This window comes from Phyllobates terribilis, unplaced genomic scaffold, assembly GCF_046119375.1.
Source record: "Phyllobates terribilis strain yellow unplaced genomic scaffold, ASM4611937v1 Scaffold_7__3_contigs__length_470593459, whole genome shotgun sequence".
In the NCBI taxonomy this organism is placed as follows: Eukaryota; Metazoa; Chordata; class Amphibia; order Anura; family Dendrobatidae; genus Phyllobates; species Phyllobates terribilis.
This window is the reverse complement of record NW_027362767.1, coordinates 267,242,788-267,260,798: the sequence shown is the minus strand read 5'-3', so window position 1 is coordinate 267,260,798 and position 18,011 is coordinate 267,242,788. Positions and strand designations below refer to the sequence as shown.

Sequence of the window (18,011 nt, the reverse complement as noted above, 5' to 3'; positions counted from 1 at the left end):
GCTTAACCCAAGTGTGCAGAGTCAGTCCATGGAGGGGAGTGCTTAACCCAAGTGTGCAGAGACTGTCCATGGAGGGAAGTGCTTAACCCAAGTGTGCAGAGTCAGTCCATGGAGGGGAGTGCTTAACCCAAGTGTAGAGACTGTCCATGGAGAGGAGTGCTTAACCCAAGTGTGCAGAGACTGTCCATGGAGGGAAGTGCTTAACCCAAGTGTGCAGAGTCAGTCCATGGAGGGGAGTGCTTAAGCCAAGTGTGCAGAGACTGTCCATGGAGGGGAGTGCTTAACCCAAGTGTGCAGAGTCAGTCCATGGAGAGGAGTGCTTAACCCAAGTGTGCAGAGTCTGTCCATGGAGGGAAGTGCTTAACCCAAGTGTGCAGAGACTGTCCATGGAGGGGAGTGCTTAACCCAAGTGTGCAGAGACTGTCCAGGGAGGGGAATGCTTAACCCAAGTGTGCAGAGGCTGTCCATGGAGGGAAGTGCTTAACCCAAGTGTGCAGAGTCAGTCCATGGAGGGGAGTGCTTAACCCAAGTGTGCAGAGACTGTCCATGGAGGGGAGTGCTTAACCCAAGTGTGCAGAGACTGTCCATGGAGGGAAGTGCTTAACCCAAGTGTGCAGAGACTGTCCATGCAGGGGAGTGCTTAACCCAAGTGTGCAGAGACTGTCCATGGAGGGGAGTGCTTAACCCAAGTGTGCAGAGACTGTCCATGCAGATGAGCGCTTAACCCAAGTATGCAAAGACTGTCAATGCAGGGGAGTGCTTAACCCAAGTGTGCAGAGACTGTCCATGCAGGGGAGTGCGTAAACAAAATGTGCAGAGACTGTCCATGGAGGGGAGTGCTTAACCCAAGTGTGCAGAGACTGTCCATGGAGGGGAGTGCTTAACCCAAGTGTGTAGAGACTGTCCATGGAGGGGAGTGCTTAACGCAAGTGTGCAGAGACTGTCCATGGAGGGGAGTGCTTAACCCAAGTGTGCAGAGACTGTCCATGGAGGGGAGTGCTTAACCCAAGTGTGCAGAGACTGTCCATGGAGGGGGGTGCTTAACCCAAGTGTGCAGAGACTGTCCATGGAGGGGAGTGCTTAACCCAAGTGTGCAGAGACTGTCCATGGAGGGGAGTGCTTAACCCAAGTGTGCAGAGACTGTCCATGGGGGTGGAGTGCTTAACCCAATGGTGCAGAGACTGTCCATGGAGGGGAGTGCTTAACCCAAGTGTGCAGAGACTGTCCATGGAGGGGAGTGCTTAAACAAAATGTGCAGAGACTGTCCATGGAGGGGAGTGCTTAACCCAAGTGTGCAGAGACTGTCCATGGAGGGGAGTGCTTAACCCAAGTGTGCAGAGACTGTCCATGGAGGGGAGTGCTTAACCCAAGTGTGCAGAGACTGTCCATGGAGGGGAGTGCTTAACCCAAGTGTGTAGAGACTGTCCATGGAGGGGAGTGCTTAACCCAAGTGTGTAGAGACTGTCCATGGAGGGGAGTGCTTAACCCAAGTTTGTAGGGACTGTCCATGCAGGGTAGTGCTTAACCCAAGTGTGCAGAGACTGTCCATGGAGGGAAGTGCTTAACCCAAGTGTGCAGAAACTGTCCATGGAGAGGAGTGCTTAACCCAAGTGTGCAGAGACTGTTCATGGAGGGGAGTGCTTAACCCAAGTGTGCAGAGACTGTTCATGGAGGGGAGTGCTTAACCCAAGTGTGCAGAGACTGTCCATGGAGGGGAGTGCTTAACCCAAGTGTGCAGAGACTGTCCATGGAGGGGAGTGCTTAAACAAAATGTGCAGAGACTGTCCATGGAGGGAAATGCTTAACCCAAGTGTGCAGAGACTGTCCATGGAGGGGAGTGCTTAACCCAAGTGTGCAGAGACTGTCCATGGGGGTGGAGTGCTTAACCCAATGGTGCAGAGACTGTCCATGGAGGGGAGTGCTTAACCCAAGTGTGCAGAGACTGTCCATGGAGGGGAGTGCTTAAACAAAATGTGCAGAGACTGTCCATGGAGGGGAGTGCTTAACCCAAGTGTGCAGAGACTGTCCATGGAGGGGAGTGCTTAACCCAAGTGTGCAGAGACTGTCCATGGAGGGGAGTGCTTAACCCAAGTGTGCAGAGACTGTCCATGGAGGGGAGTGCTTAACCCAAGTGTGTAGAGACTGTCCATGGAGGGGAGTGCTTAACCCAAGTGTGTAGAGACTGTCCATGGAGGGGAGTGCTTAACCCAAGTGTGCAGAGACTGTCCATGGAGGGGAGTGCTTAACCCAAGTTTGTAGGGACTGTCCATGCAGGGTAGTGCTTAACCCAAGTGTGCAGAGACTGTCCATGGAGGGAAGTGCTTAACCCAAGTGTGCAGAAACTGTCCATGGAGAGGAGTGCTTAACCCAAGTGTGCAGAGACTGTTCATGGAGGGGAGTGCTTAACCCAAGTGTGCAGAGACTGTTCATGGAGGGGAGTGCTTAACCCAAGTGTGCAGAGACTGTCCATGGAGGGGAGTGCTTAACCCAAGTGTGCAGAGACTGTCCATGGAGGGGAGTGCTTAAACAAAATGTGCAGAGACTGTCCATGGAGGGAAATGCTTAACCCAAGTGTGCAGAGACTGTCCATGGAGGGGAGTGCTTAACCCAAGTGTGCAGAGACTGTCCATGGGGGTGGAGTGCTTAACCCAATGGTGCAGAGACTGTCCATGGAGGGGAGTGCTTAACCCAAGTGTGCAGAGACTGTCCATGGAGGGGAGTGCTTAAACAAAATGTGCAGAGACTGTCCATGGAGGGGAGTGCTTAACCCAAGTGTGCAGAGACTGTCCATGGAGGGGAGTGCTTAACCCAAGTGTGCAGAGACTGTCCATGGAGGGGAGTGCTTAACCCAAGTGTGCAGAGACTGTCCATGGAGGGGAGTGCTTAACCCAAGTGTGTAGAGACTGTCCATGGAGGGGAGTGCTTAACCCAAGTGTGTAGAGACTGTCCATGGAGGGGAGTGCTTAACCCAAGTTTGTAGGGACTGTCCATGCAGGGTAGTGCTTAACCCAAGTGTGCAGAGACTGTCCATGGAGGGAAGTGCTTAACCCAAGTGTGCAGAAACTGTCCATGGAGAGGAGTGCTTAACCCAAGTGTGCAGAGACTGTTCATGGAGGGGAGTGCTTAACCCAAGTGTGCAGAGACTGTTCATGGAGGGGAGTGCTTAACCCAAGTGTGCAGAGACTGTCCATGGAGGGGAGTGCTTAACCCAAGTGTGCAGAGACTGTCCATGGAGGGGAGTGCTTAAACAAAATGTGCAGAGACTGTCCATGGAGGGAAATGCTTAACCCAAGTGTGCAGAGACTGTCCATGGAGGGGAGTGCTTAACCCAAGTGTGCAGAGACTGTCCATGGGGGTGGAGTGCTTAACCCAATGGTGCAGAGACTGTCCATGGAGGGGAGTGCTTAACCCAAGTGTGCAGAGACTGTCCATGGAGGGGAGTGCTTAACCCAAGTGTGCAGAGACTGTCCATGGAGGGGAGTGCTTAACCCAAGTGTGCAGAGACTGTCCATGGAGGGGAGTGCTTAACCCAAGTCTGCAGGACAGGTTTGCGCAGGTGGTCCTTAAACCTAGCCTGTAGGGAAGAGTTCATACACAGTGGTTCTGAATACAGATCGTCCAGTGAATTATCAATGCTGGGGAGTGCTTAGCCCTAGCGTACAGGTATTGTGAATACAGGGGGTCCTTACTCCCACCATGTGGATTTTTGTCCATACAAGCTGGTGGTGAATAGTTGGTGTGCAGAGATTGTGCATGTAGTGGGGCAGCGTGCAGGTACATGTCCATACAGACCAGTGCTAGCTAAGTAGTCAGGGAACTGTCCATGCAGAGGGCCTTCATTCCAGCATGCGAGGAGCTGTCTATAGGATGATCCTGAATAATGAGCGTGCAGGAACTGTCCATACAGGGTGGTGCTGATCAGATGAAGATCTCCATACAGGGTGGTGCTGATCAGATGAAGATCTCCATACAGGGTGGCGCTGAATTGTCGGAGTTCAGGGAGTTGTTCTTGCAGGGTGGTGCTGAATAGATGGAGATGTCTATACAGAGTGCTGCTGATTAGCAGGAACTGTCCATACAGAGTGGTGCTGATCAGACCAGACTCTCCATACAGGGTGGTGCTGATCAGACCAGACTCTCCATACAGGGTGGTGCTGATCAGACCAGACTCTCCATACAGGGTGGTGCTGATCAGACCAGGCTCTCCATACAGGGTGGTGCCGATCAGACCAGACTCTCCATACAGGGTGGTGCTGATCAGACCAGGCTCTCCAAACAGGGTGGTGCTGAACCGTGTAAGGAGCTGTGCATAGAGCTGGTGCTGAGCGGTGCTCCCTGCACACACAGTGAGGCGCCTTTAAGAAGCACATTGCTCTGTGGTGGGATGGTGCACGGAGCTCTGGAGGAAGTTACGCAGCCTGGATCATGCCCTGAGATAAAAAGCTGCGATTGAAAGTGATGGCTCAAGGATTTAGCCTCAGTAATAACTTGGAGAGGTAGGAAGAGCAGGAGATTTCCTAAGCCGCTGCCATCTGCCGGTGTCTGGAAGGAGCGGAGCGTCCTGCTCCGGGGGCTGCACACTGGACGGAGACCTGGGACAGAAAAAGTTTGCAGGTGATTTGTGCGCCGGGATCTGGGGAGCAGCCGCCGCTCCGGGATGTGAGGAGCCGTCTGATCGCTGGATCACTACCGGAATGTAAAACTCGCGGAAAACTGGAAGACGAAGCGGAAAGTGCGCGGCAGCGGTAAGGAGAGCAAACCTCAGGGGCACCGGGGGCGCCGACACTCACCTGGACCGGGGGGCAGCACAGGCGCCGGAGGGGTCAGCAGGGGGCTCATCCGGAACCACAAACCTCCGCTTCTGTATCCAGATCACACGAGAGCCCGGGAGGAGAAGGAGATCTATCTCCTATCTACCTATTATCCATCTCCTAGCTGTCTATTATCTATTATCTATCTGTGTATTATCTATCTCCTATCTGTCTATTATCTATTATCTATCTGTGTATTATCTATCTCCTATCTCCTATCTACCTATTATCCATCTCCTAGCTGTCTATTATCTATTATCTATCTCCTATCTGTGTATTATCTATCTATCTATCTATCTATCTATCCCATATCTATCTATCTATTATCTATCTCCTATCTGTGTATTATCTATCTATCTATTATCTATCTATCTGTGTTTTATCTATCTATTTAGTATCTATCCATATCTCTATCTCTATCTATCTATCTATCTATCTATCTATCTATCTGACTATCTATCTATCTATCTGACTATCTATCTATCTCTCTATCTATAGTATCTATCTATCTATCTATCTGACTATCTATCTGACTATCTATCTGACTATCTATCTGTCTATCTATCTATCTGACTATCTATCTATCTGACTATCTATCTATCTATCTATAGTATCTATCTATCTATCTGACTATCTATCTGACTATCTATCTATCTATCTATCTATAGTATCTATCTATCTATCTGACTATCTATCTATCTATAGTATCTATCTATCTATCTGACTATCTATCTGACTATCTATCTGTCTATCTATCTATCTATCTATAGTATCTATCTATCTATCTGACTATCTATCTGACTATCTATCTATCTATCTATCTCTCTCTCTCTCTATCTATCTATCTCATATCTATCTATCTCTCTATCTATCCCATATCTATCTATCTATCTGACTATCTATCTCTCTCTCTCTCTCTCTCTATCTCTCTATCTATCTATCTATCTCTCTATCTATCCCATATCTCTCTCTCTCTCTCTCTCTCTCTCTATCTCTCTATCTGTCTATCCATATCACACAGTGCGTGCTTAGTATGTTACAATCTGTGGGAAGTTTATCAGTTACAAAGTTCCTTTCCACTCTCCCCTGCCAGTTATACAGTGGAGTCCTGGACTGAGGAGTGAGTTAGCTGGAGGCACATCTCACAGCTGTGTATATGTATATATGTAGGTGAATATATGTATACTCTTACTGTGCTGTGTGGAGGGGAGTGAGGTTTCCCCATTAGTGTTTCAGGAGGATGTGATTGGAATAGAAGTTTGGCTATAAGCCCCCTCTCCTCGCCCCCTGGGTTGTGGGTTTGCAGTCAGCACAATGGAGCTGTAATGTCAGATTAGTTTGTGTGTGAGGTTCTGCCTCTCTCTCTCTCATAGTTAGTGGATCAGTTCATGGAAACATTTGCAGTGCAAGCAGATTCTCCCCGGATTGACAAATAAACAGCAGCCCTGATACTTGATCTGCATATTAAGCCATTTTATGACATATTCAGATCTGCATTCATCACTCTATAGTACCGTCATTTCTGCTGCTCTCTGGGAGTTTTCTAAACTGTTAGCACACATTCTGCACATAGATAGAAACTACTCCAATTACTGGGCAGGCAATCTGTGTGTCCGTGCAGAGAAATACTGGCATAGATAGATATGAGAGATAAGTATAGATCGATAGATATGAGAGATAAGTATAGATAGATATGAGATAACTATAGATAGATAGATATGAGATAACTATAGATAGATAGATATGAGATAACTATAGATAGATAGATATGAGATAACTATAGATAGATAGATATGAGATAACTATAGATAGATATGAGAGATAAGTATAGATAGATATGAGATAACTATAGATAGATAGATATGAGATAACTATAGATAGATATGAGAGATAAGTATAGATAGATATGAGATAACTATAGATAGATAGATATGAGATAACTATAGATAGATAGATATGAGATAACTATAGATAGATATGAGAGATAAGTATAGATAGATATGAGATAACTATAGATAGATATGAGAGATAACTATAGATAGATATGAGAGATAACTATAGATAGATATGAGAGATAACTATAGATAGATATGAGATAACTATAGATAGATATATATGAGAGATAACTATAGATAGATAGATATGAGATAACTATAGATAGATATGAGAGATAACTATAGATAGATATATATGAGAGATAACTATAGATAGATAGATATGAGATAACTATAGATAGATATATATGAGAGATAACTATAGATAGATAGATATGAGATAACTATAGATAGATAGATATGAGATAACTATAGATAGATAGATATGAGAGATAACTATAGATAGATAGATATGAGATAACTATAGGTAGATAGATATGAGATAACTATAGGTAGATAGATATGAGATAACTATAGATAGATATGAGAGATAACTATAGATAGATAGATATGAGAGATAACTATAGATAGATATGAGAGATAACTATAGATAGATAGATATGAGAGATAACTATAGATAGATATGAGAGATAACTATAGATAGATAGATATGAGATAACTATAGATAGATAGATATGAGATAACTATAGGTAGATCGATATGAGATAACTATAGATAGATATGAGAGATAACTATAGATAGATATGAGATAACTATAGATAGATATGAGAGATAACTATAGATAGATATGAGAGATAACTATAGATAGATATGAGATAACTATAGATAGATATGAGAGATAACTATAGATAGATAGATAGATAGATATGAGATAACTATAGGTAGATAGATAGATAGATATGAGAGATAACTATAGATAGATAGATATGAGATAACTATAGATAGATATGAGAGATAACTATAGATAGATAGATATGAGATAACTATAGATAGATATATATGAGAGATAACTATAGATAGATAGATATGAGATAACTATAGATAGATAGATATGAGAGATAAGTATAGATAGATAGATAGATATGAGACAACTATAGATAGATAGATATGAGAGATAACTATAGATAGATAGATATGAGATAACTATAGATAGATAGATATGAGAGATAAGTATAGATAGATAGATAGATATGAGATAACTATAGATAGATAGATGTGAGAGATAAGTATAGATAGATAGATATGAGATAACTATAGATAGATAGATATGAGAGATAACTATAGATAGATAGATATGAGAGATAACTATAGATAGATATGAGAGATAACTATAGATAGATATGAGAGATAACTATAGATAGATATGAGAGATAACTATAGATAGATATGAGAGATAACTATAGATAGATAGATATGAGATAACTATAGGTAGATCGATATGAGATAACTATAGATAGATATGAGAGATAACTATAGATAGATAGATATGAGATAACTATAGATAGATATGAGAGATAACTATAGATAGATATGAGAGATAACTATAGATAGATATGAGAGATAACTATAGATAGATATGAGATAACTATAGATAGATATGAGAGATAACTATAGATAGATAGATAGATAGATATGAGATAACTATAGGTAGATAGATAGATAGATATGAGAGATAACTATAGATAGATAGATATGAGATAACTATAGATAGATATGAGAGATAACTATAGATAGATAGATATGAGATAACTATAGATAGATATATATGAGAGATAACTATAGATAGATAGATATGAGATAACTATAGATAGATAGATATGAGAGATAAGTATAGATAGATAGATAGATATGAGACAACTATAGATAGATAGATATGAGAGATAACTATAGATAGATAGATATGAGATAACTATAGATAGATAGATATGAGAGATAAGTATAGATAGATAGATAGATATGAGATAACTATAGATAGATAGATGTGAGAGATAAGTATAGATAGATAGATATGAGATAACTATAGATAGATAGATATGAGAGATAACTATAGATAGATAGATATGAGAGATAACTATAGATAGATATGAGAGATAACTATAGATAGATATGAGAGATAACTATAGATAGATATGAGAGATAACTATAGATAGATATGAGAGATAACTATAGATAGATAGATATGAGATAACTATAGATAGATAGTTCTAAGTATATATATTGACTATATACATAGATATGTATTATTAGATGAATAGATAACTATGAGGTAGATAATGTGAGATTGATACATAGATTGATAGATACATCCTGGATAAATATGAGAGGGATATAAGATTGGTAGATAGTTCAGACATCATCAGGACAGTCGGGGATTATATCACACAGAACCATAGATAATAAATCTCTCAGACACATGATATTTTATCCGGAGGTTTCTTCCAGTCCTCACACCTCATCCTCCAAGACAGGAATAAATGGCTTCTCTGAGAATGAGCCTCTTTTTTAGAATATTGATATGATGTATCCACGTGATCCGCTCCCGGTGGTTATATACTCTGCTTACACCTATAGTTCGGCCTAGTGTAGGGGTCTGGGATTATTCCGACATGACCCTATATAAACACAATCACTAATATAATTTATTCATGAAGCCTTGGCGCTCCCTGGTACAGGCTGCTGCAGAACATCCCATCTGTCATCGCTTCTATGCCATGTCTGCGCGCTACATTAACTCATTGGGGCACATGCATGGTGGCTGTGGTGAGCTCGGATTTTTAGCCCTGTACTTAAATACCGTGGCCTATAGTTTCTTGTTCATGCCCCTGCCTGTCCTCCCCTTTGGATGTATATGGGCACCTACTATGCCCTGGTGCTGGACACTCATCCTGAAGTTCCCGGCAGAGGTTAATAGAGCAATGATTGGCATCACAAGTCCCCCAACTATCCCCTTCTCCTCCTCTCGGGCTCCAGGACCTGGTGTGGCTGCTGCCCCCGTTCTCCCTTTAATAACTATTCTAAATTGTGATTAAGGGGATGTGTATGGGGTGCAATTAGTGGGGTTCAGTCCCAACAATAAGGTCCTGGAGTCTCAGACAGTGGGTCCCTACAAGGCTGTACACGTCATACACCGAAATAATGACACAATGGCACTGATGGTATTATAGCCAGGGGGAGATACACCAAAATAGTGCACTATTAATTGGAAAGTTTGCGCCATCACATGACCCCATACTTGACTTGTAGACCTTGTTATAGGAAAAGGCAGGAACAAGTTAATGACAAAGTAAAGAGAGGCACATCAAAAATATTGCATCAAAGTAAAAGAAAGAAAGGGTTAATGTATCCTGCAAAATGTCGACTCAATAGAAAGGAAAAAAATAACAGAGAGAAAAGGGAAACTCAGGTTTATGTATCCAGCTACAATCTAATTTCATGTTCACAACACTCGGCTTATCAGTCCCCAGTGGTGAGTAAGTTCTTCTAAAAGGAGGGAAGAGTCATCGATCCTCAGCTCCGAGCCTGGATATAATAATGTCTGCTGCTGTACAGTCCCGCCAGGTCCCGGGGAAGAAACTTCTATGGGGTCATATTGACACCATGCACCAACGACCTTGGGGACGACTTGGAAGGTCGCCTTCACACACAGGGGCCGTGGTGCGGCTAGTACAAGGGCGACTGGGGTGATAGGGTGTAAAGTTCTACAGCCGGAAGGTGTAAATGTGAACGAGCGCGAGAATGTCCATTATTCCTCCAGAGAGTGGAAGTAATGAGAGGAAATATATTTCACAATTAAAAAAGTCCCCAAAGGATCAGACTGTAAAATTAACTGGTAGCGTGCCAGAGGAGGGGATGGATAGAGCGATGTGAGATAGGTGATAGAAAAGCAGATAGATAGTAGGGTAGATAGGTAAATAGAAAGGTAAGATAAAATATATTTCATAATAAAAAAAGTCCTTAAAGCCTCAGACTGCAATATTATAGTGCCAGAGGATGGGATAGATGGATGTGTGAGAGACGCCTTTTAAAAGAATTCATATTTTCAGTTTTTGCACATTTCTTAGCGTACGGTGGCTGCTGGATTCTGTAGTTGGTATATAATCCAATCACAGCCGCTTGTACCTGTTCACATTTGCTTCATTCCGTACAAAGGTGCTGGTCAGTTTTTGTCATTTTGTAGATTTATAGGTAGACAGAGACCTGGATGGACAAACCATTGGAGCAACCTGCGCACAGGGGCCCAAGAGGTCAGGGGGCCACATCCACCTCCAAAGCAGCAAGTGGCTTTGTCACAGACATATAAACAGCTGCAATGTGATGAGATCAGGGGCCCTCTTCTGTCCGATGGATAATAGACAGATCTATAGATAGAGAGATAGATCTATAGATAGATAGATAATAGAAAGATAGATACTAGAAAGATAGATAATAAAGAGATAGAGAGATAGATAATAGAGAGATAGATAGATAGATAATAGAGAGATAGTAGAGATAGATAGTAGAGAGATAGATAGATAATACAGAGAGATAGTAGAGATAGATAGAGAGATAGATAAGAGAGATAGATAGTACAGATAGATAGATAATAGAGAGACATAGTAGAGATAGATAGATAGATAATAGAGAGACATAGTAGAGATAGATAGATAGATAATAGAGAGATAGATAGATAGATAATAGAGAGATAGTAGAGATAGATAGATAGATAGATAATAGAGATAATAGAGAGAGATAGTAGAGATAGATAGATAGATAATAGAGATAATAGAGAGAGATAGTAGAGATAGATAGAGAGATAGATAAGAGAGATAGATAGTACAGATAGATAGATAATAGAGAGACATAGTAGAGATAGATAGATAGATAATAGAGAGATAGTAGAGATAGATAGTAGAGAGATAGATAGATAGATAGATAATACAGAGAGATAGTAGAGATAGATAGAGAGATAGATAAGAGAGATAGATAGTACAGATAGATAGATAATAGAGAGACATAGTAGAGATAGATAGATAGATAGATAATAGAGAGACATAGTAGAGATAGATAGATAGATAGATAGATAGATAATAGAGAGACATAGTAGAGATAGATAGATAGATAGATAGATAGATAATAGAGAGGTGGATAATAGAGAGATAATAGAGAGAGTAGAGATAGATAGATAATAGAGAGATAGATAACAGAAAGATAGATAGATAGCTACAGTATAAATATAAATATATATATATATATATATATATATATATATCTATAGATATATTATAGAGATAGAAAAAAAGGCTTCAAAAAGGCTGTATTCAGCCGAAACGTTGCCACAGCTCTTGCTGAGCTAATAAATCATCTATTTTTGGAGTGCTGTTTCTACTATTTTTTTCATATATTATAGAGATAGATAGAAACAGTAGAGAGATAGATATATAAATAAGTAGATAACAGATATATAGATAGTAGAGATAGATAATAGAAAGATAGAATAAATAGATAGATAATAGAGAGAGAGATAATAGATAGATAGATAGATAATAGAGAGAGAGATAATAGATAGATATAATAAATAGAGAGATAGATAGATAGAGAGACAATAGATAGATAGATAGATATAATAAATAGAGAGATAGATAGATAGATAGATAGATAGATAGATAGATAGATAGATAGATAGATAGAGAGACAATAGATAGATAAGACAAAATAGGAACTCTCCAGATATACAAAAGAAAAGTTTGGGCAGATTATTGATCCGTGGTGGGCAGCGTTTTGCCCCTGTGATTAGCCTGGATCTCAGCATTATGGGCGCTTCTCATTCCTCGCTGACACTTTGTAGCAATCTGTTGGATATAACGATGTGAATGAATGGATGATGTGTCCACACTTTGCATGTAATGAACTTTCTCATGCTTCAGAAAACCTCATTGTATTTTTGGGAGCTGAAACCTTACACAAGACATAGGCCAGTGATATACTCCACTGCTTTGCACACTTGGCTCGCTGCCCACATTGTCTTCCCTGTTATGTCATCACCCAGGGTTTACACCCCAATTGTGCCAGGGTGCTACTTTTACCTTACCCTACCTCTTGATGTGATGCATAGATGTGAGATAAATAGGAGAGAGTTTAGGTAGACAAAGTGATATGGGATCATAACACCACATTATCGGTGTTTTTACATAGGACTGCAATGAGCCCCATTGCATTAACTGTAGCCAGCTATCCAGGGGCTAGTTGTAGCCTTTTTCTCCTGTGCCCCTGTGGATGTATCGCACACAGGCCTTTCTGTCTGTATAGTGACTGTAGCAGCGCTGGTATACCGGAGACGCCGGCTGCTTCACATTGGTCGCCAATATATGGAAACACTTTAAATGACTGACTCTGCTCTGCTCCATCTCCATACACACAGATATACGTGTCATACGCGTGCGTATTTAATGAATGAGACCCAGATGTACCGGGACCATTAGTGGATGATTTCAGCACCTTGACTGCAGATAAATAATACATTGCCCGTTCTGTTACGTTACAGATACCTACAGGCTCATTACATCAAATCCCCTCATTAAGAAGCCTGGTGGCTGGTGCATCTGCTCACCGAGCCACTGTAAAGAGCCCAGCTGGGAGGGGGTCACAAAGTTTCCAGAATATCATCTCCCAGTTATGTGTTTATTTCAGAAAATGTGCAGAGCCGAATCCGTCCTACACACTCATTAGGGCTGTATTGGTTGTAAATTGTAATTATTCACTGGGTTTTCATATTATGGTCGGCTTTCCTGCAGTCCTGTGTAAAAAAGTATGCATCTCATCAACCTAGCAGCAAGTGAATTGAGGACTTCTGCCCAGTTTCTTTTTTACAATATTATATTTTATGGCTTCAGGTTTTCTACATTTCCAGAGGCTTATGGTTGCCTGCCCCTTTAAATCCTGGATATTTCTGTATTTTGTGTATGGAAATTAGGGAACACAATTGTTCTCCATGTAACTTACAGTGTAATATACCATCTAACAATATCTCTATACAAAATGACATAAAATTCATAATCTGTCCTCTCCCCATCTGCTGAGCAGGCGAATAAAATCTATTGTACTCTGTTATCACCCTAGGGTGAAAATGTAGTTTCTTTTAATACATGGAATGACAGGAAAGGCAGAAAACCCCTTGTCCCCCATGACAACTATTTTATGTCACATATCTCCGCCACAGACATTTACATCCCTACTTGTGACTGAAGTCAGCCGCTGCTCTTATAACTCTCCACACTCTGGGCGTATCGGACCTTTGATCACTGACTGCACTCAGGTTCTCAAAAGTAAACCCTGACATCCAACATAAACCTGTTATCATCTTTTATTCATGATTTCTATCATAACACGTACTCCTGGAGAAGACTAGAACTACTAGAATACCACACAACATGTACTGTATATTATAAAATACTACTGTTGCTACGTACAAGAATATATTACTATAATACTGACCAAATGTACAAGAATATAACTACTATAATACTGCTCCTATGTACAAGAATATAACTACTATAATACTGCCCCCTATGTACAAGAATATAACTACTATAATACTGCCCCCTATGTGCAAGAATAAAACTACAATAATGCTGCCACTGTGTACAAGAATATAACTACTATAATACTGCCTCCTATGTTCAAGAATATACTATAATACTGCCTCATATGTACAAGAATATACTATAATACTGCTCCTATGTACAAGAATATAACTACTATAATACTGCCCCTATGTACAAGAATATATCTGCTATAATACTGCCCCCTATGTACAAGAATATAACTGCTATAATACTGCTCCTATATATAAGAATATAACTACTATAATACTGCCCCTATGTACAAGAATATAATTACTATAATACTGCCCCTATGCACAAGAATATAACTACTATAATACTGCTCCTATGTACAAGAATATAACTACTATAATACTGCCCCTATGTACAAGAATATAACTACTATAATACTGCTCCCTATGTACAAGAATATAACTACTATAACACTACTCCCTATGTACAAGAATATAACTACTATAATACTGCCCCTTATGTACAAGAATATAACTACTAGAATACTGCCCCCTATGTACAAGAATATAACTACTATAATACTGCCCTTATGTACAAGAATATAACTACTATAATACTGCCCCCTATGTACAAGAATATAACTACTATAATACTGCCCTTATGTACAAGAATATAACTACTATAATACTGCCCCTTATGTACAAGAATATAACTACTAGAATACTGCCCCCTATGTACAAGAATATAACTACTATAATACTGCCCTTATGTACAAGAATATAATTACTATAATACTGCCCCTATGTACAAGAATATAATTACTATAATACTGCCCCTATGCACAAGAATATAACTACTAGAATACTGCCCCCTATGTACAAGAATATAACTACTATAATACTGCCCCTTATGTACAAGAATATAACTACTATAATACTGCCCCCTATGTACAAGAATATAACTACTATAATACTGCCAACTATGTACAAGAATATAACTACTATAATACTGCCCCCTATGTACAAGAATATATCTACTATAATACTGACCCCTATGTACAAGAATATAATTACTATAATACTGCCCCCTATGTACAAGAATATAACTACTATAATACTGCCCCCTATGTACAAGAATATAACTACTATATACTGCCCCCGATGTACAAGAATATAACTACTATAATACCGCTCCTATGTACAAGAATATAACTACTATAATACTGCTCATATGTACAAGAATATACTATAATACTGCTCCTATGTACAAGAATATAACTACTATAATACTGCTCCCTATGTACAAGAATATAACTACTATAACACTACTCCCTATGTACAAGAATATAACTACTATAATACTGCCCCTTATGTACAAGAATATAACTACTAGAATACTGCCCTCTATGTACAAGAATATATCTCCTATAATACTACTCCCTATGTACAAGAATATAACTACTATAATACTGCCCCTATGCACAAGAATATAATTACTATAATACTGCCCCTATGCACAAGAATATAACTACTATAATACCGCTCCTATGTACAAGAATATAACTACTATAATACTGCCCCTATGCACAAGAATATAACTACTATAATACTGCCCTTATGTACAAGAATATAACCACTATAATACTGCCCCTATGTACAAGAATATAACTACTATAATACTGCCCCTTATGTACAAGAATATAACTACTAGAATACTGCCCCTATGCACAAGAATATAACTACTATAATACTGCCCCCTCTGTACAAGAATATAACTACTATAATACTGCCCCTATGCACAAGAATATAACTACTATAATACTGCCCCCTATGTACAAGAATATAACTACTATAATACTGCTCCCTATGTACAAGAATATAACTACTATAATACTGCCCCCTCTGTACAAGAATATAACTACTATAATACTGCCCCTATGCACAAGAATATAACTACTATAATACTGCCCCCTATGCACAAGAATATAACTGTTATGCACACGCCCGGACTGACTGGCGTGTGCGGGTGTTGTGGTTCCACTGGACCATGGACCGGAGAGTGCCTGGAGGGGCGTGACTAAGTATCTGGCTGATCCGACCAAGGTGGCACGACGGCATACGACGCCAGTGCACCAGGGAGAAACCGGGCAGAGGGACCAGGTGCTACTCCAGGTCAAACTCCGGACACGGGGGTTGACCCACACTAGGATTACTGGAACAGGCAGGTTAGGCTGGCACAGACTGGTGGATGTAAGCAAACACGGCAGGTATGCAGATGGGTGGATACAGGCGAGTATGCAGGCAGGGAGGTACTGGCCGAAAGGACGGGCTGGAGCACAGAGAGGTTAAGACCCAGTACAGACTGGGTCACAGAACCGCAGATGCGGTAGACAACCACAGCAGAGAGGGAACGCCCGAAGCGGTGGGCAAGAACAGAGCAGGACGGGGCTGCAGGAGCAGTGAGCACAAGCAGGGCAGGACAGGACTGCCGGAGCAGCGGGCAGAAGCAGGGCAGGGCGGAAACCGCAGAAGCAGTAAGCAAGATAAGAGCAGAGCAGAGACCGCAGGAGCGGCAAGCAAGGCAAGAGCAGAGTGAAAACCGCAAGAGCGGCAAGCTAAGCAGGAGCAGAGCAGACACCGCAGAGCGGTAAACAAGGCAGGAGCAGAGCAGAAACCGCAAGAGCGGCAAGCTAAGCAGGAGCAGAGCGGACACCGCAGAGCGGTAAACAAGGCAGGAGCAGAGTAGAAACCGCAAGAGCGGCAAGCTAAGCAGGAGCAGAGCGGACACCGCAGAGCGGTAAACAAGGCAGGAGCAGAGCAGAAACCGCAAGAGCGGCAAGCTAAGCAGGAGCAGAGCGGACACCGCAGAGCGGTAAACAAGGCAAGGGGATAGGACTCTGTTCACAAAGAACAGACGGAGAAGGAAAGGCAGAACCAGAAGCACGCACAGTACTTACATAGAAGTAGCGAGCGTACACTAAATTCACAACAGAGGTACAGAGACGACGAGAAGGAATTTAGGAGCGGGTTCAGACTCTGCAGAAAGACGCAGAAAACAGACATAGAGGGAAAAAGGGAGACAAGGTTAAAGTAGAAACGAGGCACAGACAACAGGGAACAGAGGAACGGGAACAGAGACAGCAAGGCAGGAACACAAACAGGACTCTGTTCAGATGGGAACAGATACCACAAGGCAGGAACACAAACAGGACTCTGTTCAGACGGGAACAGATACCGCAAGGCAGGGACACAAACAGGACTCTGTTCAGACGGGAACAGATACCGCAAGGCACAGACAGGCAGATCTAGGAATACGGCCCCTAGAAGGCGAAAGAACAGGTAAGAGGCGTGTTCACAAGAACACAGTTCAGACACAGAACTGGAAAACAGGCAGGAAAACAGGATAGGACCTGGCATGTCAGAGACAAAAAGCCAACTGACAAGAAACAATGCTCAGGCGCCATCTTGAGGAAGAAGGTGGTATAAATACCCAAAGATGGACAGCAATAGGCTGAAGGTGCAACAGGGGCGTGTCCGCAGCAGGTACAAGAAACAGGAAGTTCAGCGGCGTCGCCCTATGCAGCCAAAGTGGAGCAGAGCAGAGCACAAGGAAAGAAGCCAGACCAGGAAGCTGGGCGGGAGATGAAGTTTGCGATCTTGCATGATGAGAGATGGAACACCATGCAAGAACGCCGCCAGGTATGCTACAATAACTACTATAATACTGACACCTATGTACAAGAATATAATTACTAT

The 18,011-nt window shown here is 41.6% G+C and overlaps 1 protein-coding gene across 2 annotated transcripts in view; it reads left to right on the top strand.

Moving 5' to 3' along the window:
• The first annotated feature begins 3,761 nt into the window (after nt 1–3,761).
• Nucleotides 3,762–18,011, top strand: part of NTNG2 (netrin G2) — a 110,333-nt gene continuing 96,083 nt past the window's right edge. Inside the window, exon 1 of one of the 2 annotated variants that reach the window (XM_073640673.1) lies at nt 3,762–4,745. The gene's annotated coding sequence lies outside the window, so the exon portion shown is untranslated. Of the gene's footprint in view, nt 4,746–17,934; nt 17,955–18,011 lie in introns of those variants that run through there. The other variant, XM_073640674.1, reaches the window with a different exon arrangement.